Source organism: Pinus tabuliformis, chromosome 1_2 (assembly GCF_031772625.1).
Source record: "Pinus tabuliformis cultivar Carrire ecotype Pingquan chromosome 1_2, CPIR1, whole genome shotgun sequence".
Classification (NCBI taxonomy): Eukaryota; Viridiplantae; Streptophyta; class Pinopsida; order Pinales; family Pinaceae; genus Pinus; species Pinus tabuliformis.
The window spans coordinates 225584467-225588636 of NC_142298.1; positions in this window are offsets into that span (position 1 = coordinate 225584467).

Sequence of the window (4170 nt, forward strand, 5' to 3'; positions counted from 1 at the left end):
TTACCCCCTTCAAAGCATTAAGCACCCAATGATTCCAATCTCAAACCAACAGCAATTCTTTGCAATAACAAAATTCCAGCCTCTAGATCTCATGGAGGAGAGATCCATATATAGATGTTTGGAGAGAGGATGAGTCAGCTTGAGATCTGACTAGTGTCCTCTCCCTCTGTCAGTTCTTGATTCCACTTGGAGGTTCTTGCTTCCACTTGGAGATTTGGAACCTCTTACTCATCACCAGTCGAATTCCCTAAGGCAAGTGTCATTTTTGAAGCTTATTGGGTTCTGACACCTTGAGAAATGAACTTGCCACATGTCCACCCTCGCTCAGCGCAGGTAGCCAGTGTTGGCTTTGACATTCAGCGCAAACAGCTAGTGGAGCCATTGAAATGATCCTGAATTGACTTGTTTTTGAGCAGTTTCTGGTGGAGAACTTCTGTGAATTGCTGTGGTTTGTTAGCCTTGTTCCTCTAGGGGTAGGAACAACATGTTTAGGGACTTTGGATCCCTTAGATTATGGACATTTTATGCTCAATGCTGTGAGGCACAAAAATGTTTATAACACACCCTTACTCAAAACCCCTTCAATATTAAAAAGGCTTACTCAGTAGAATGAACATAACATATAAATTGTATTAATATGGAAAATATCATAATCTTGTACAATCTAATGCATTGATCATCCAACCAATCCCCTTACACATAAAACATAATAGTATTTATACAAGTTTGCAGGCATACAATTTTCTTGAATAAGGAAAAACTACTTACTGAACTATTTACTATTATTACATGTAAAAAATATCAAAAATATCTCTTTTGTGTCTGATCCTTGACTGAAAGCATGGATCAAGCTATTTTGCTACATCTACTGGAGCTTTTCCTCATGCGGCCAACGAGAAAGAGATTGGAGATCTGGGTGGTTTTGATGATAAATCTGGAGTAGCCAATAGGACATTGTCCATGTAGGTGGATTTCCCCACAAAACCCATGTTCCCATTTGTTATGATATTAAGTGGAACATAGAAAACCACCGACCCTGTTGCAGGAAATTTGGATGGTTGCAGGAAATCTGCATCTACAAGAAATTTTGGAGCGTCTATAGGAAAATAGCGATCGCAAGTTGTCTACAGGAAATGGCAGAGCTTCTTTGAATCTACATAATACTTTGATCAGTTCACTCGATAATTTAAATAAGGAAACAATTATCTTAAGGAACTACTTAAGAATAAGATAAAATGACACTTTTTAAGTTAATTTGCATACCTTAAGCACATAGTACCCTTTTGACCAAAATATAGATAATATGATCGAAATAGGTATAACTAGGGGTCAAATAGATTTGAAATTGGGAAAACAAGGTCTTGGAATGCTGTCAAAATTGAGAAAAACTAGGACTCAACATTCCCCCATGCCTGACTTCTTGCATTTCACCTATGCAAGAAACATTATACAACCTTTAAAGAAAAGGATCAATCCTTTCCGTGTGTTGCAGCTACTGCAGCAAAATGGTCCAATTGGGCCCTAATGGATTCTTCCTAAATCTTAGTTCTATATGTTTCATTCTCCTTCTTCACGTGATCAATCTGGTTTTGTTTATTCTTCATGATTAGGGATTCCTTCTGATGCCATTCGTCATGATCTTTCTACATGTGTAAAATGTTTTCTTTCAATGTTTCATTCTCCTTCCATAGTGCCCACTCTGACACAGTAAGCTCATGGATGATTTATTCCAATTCCTATCAACACTTATTTTCCTGAGAAGTTACCTCCACCTCATGTTGTCCAGGGGAGGACTGAGGCAAACTAGGCTGCTCTTGCCCTTGGTGGTCTTCTATTGTCTTATCTCCACTTTCCTATAGCGGTGGATCCTGGAAGGATACTAATTTTCTATCAATAAGTTCGGCTGATACCACCTTCTCCTTTCCTTTTTCCAAGCTCTGGGGTTTCTTTTTCTTCTTATCAGGTCTTTTTGATGATGTTCCTTCTGCTGTGATTTCCTTTATGGCCATCTTTGTAACCTTGCTCCTTGTAACTCTTTTAGTAGGGGTAGAGGAGTTTTTCAATTTAGGCTTCTTCCTTATGCATTCTCCAGTCACAACTACCTCTTCATCCTTCTAATTCTTTTTTATCAGTAGACCTCAGGTTCGTGGCTTTTTCCTTGGATTTTCATCTGGCTTTTCTTCCTTAAATTAAGAAGGACTAGACTCTTTCTCATCTTCCATGAAATTATTTTCTGACAGGAAATTGCCCCACGTTTTGTTTTTCTTCTTCAGAACTTTGGTCAAGATAATTCTTATTAACCCATGGTGATAAAGGTTTTCCTCTATGTTGGATGCTCTATCCTTACTAGTAGTAGACATTTTCATTAAAGACATCCTTGATAAATAAGGAAAATTTAAAATCCCATCTTGAAAGTGCCCAAAAGGGCGAATATGAAACAAAAATGCAAGCTGGAAAAAACCTTCGCAAGTTATATATTTCCTTAAGAGAAATAGCAGGTGTTGGTATTTACTCTGGAGGTATTATTGTGTGATTCCTTTTCTCCAATTTGGGTTTGTATGTTCTTTCTGGAGGAAGGGTACACATATTCCTTTTTCAAACCATTGATTTTTAAACCAACATTCTCCCTCTTGTGGAATATCGCAGGCGCAAGCCACCAAATCCTCCGTCAATTGAAATTGGATGTTTCCCACCTATGATTTGTCACCATTTAGGTTAAGAGTGAAGGATTTGGTCACTTACAAACTGTGCCCACAAAATTTCTGAAACAAGGGCAACCACCCTACCTTTTCTAGCCTAGCTTTTATTTTGGGCTAAGCATGTAACAATGCAGAGTCTTTCGGTTTAAACTGAACAAGGGAACGCAGTTTAGACAGGGTGAGGAGTAGAAGAAATAGAGTTGATTCGTCTCACAATGATGCCTCCAAGCCTTTGAAAAAACTCGACAACGAGATTTAATTTTGGTAGTATTAGGAAAGTATGGAAATTTTTTTTAAAAGACGTTAGTCGTGATCATGATTATCCGACTTATGGAATGGATATTGGAAATATCACCAAAGGATGTGTCAGAGTTATGATAGGTGGACATGGAACTCCATTTATGACGTAACGTTCATGGCCATGCATTTCTGCAAAGGGTACCAAGGCTTAAGTTCATGCAAATTTAAAAAATATTAAAGCATCATTACCTTTCACATTAAGCATCCTATCACCAACTATACCTTACTGATCTTACCTCCCAACGATCCAGTCCTTTGATGACGATTTCCACTATCTTTGAAATGATAACTCACCTTAGAATTACATAATTCATGTATACATTAAACATGACAAGTTATAAACATGATTACGTAATTCATGATCTTAACTAGTAATAAATTATCAATACTTTATCGGATTAATTTTAATCTAATGTTATGTCTATATTTTGAAGAAACCATTGGTGTGCTGCAGGAATTGTTTTGTCCACACAATTGTTGAATGTTCTACAAGAAATTTTTCTATAGAAAACAAACCCATTTCTTCCCCCTTTTGTACAATTCATTTCACATGAATGAAAGTTTTGATGTCAAATGTGCAATGAGGTCATTGGATTACCAGCCATTAAGGTCAATTGTTAACTAATGTGAGGCCCATCACGATTAATGAGAGTGAGGACCAAGGTAACCTAATGCATCCTATCAGGTGTGAATTTATGAGTTGATGTAGAACCCCCTGTAGGATCCAGTATTTAAGGAGCCATGATGATTCCCCATTGCTACTGGTGAGATAGCTTGTCATTAAGGCATACAAGCTTCAAGGTATCATAAGGCACTTAATCTTGGGCCCAAATAATTTGTTGCTATCGGTTGTCCAAGATTGTTGGAAGGAGGGCCTTAAGGAATCCCACATCAATGCAACATGAGCAATCCAAATATTAGCTAAAAAATAAAATTTATTCTGAGGATCCAAAGGATTTACTATCCTATTATTTTAATGAACCCATGGAAATTCATGCTCACCAACTTTCACTTTTAGAGAGTCTAAAATACTAAAAAGAAGACTCCAAGGGGGCTCCTTTTCCATAATTAGTCCATTGGGCCCAGAAAAAGGAATAACCTATACCCAATAGACATTCCTCTCATGGTTTACTGAGCACGAGAAGGAACAAAGTAAGATTAGTTTAAGACA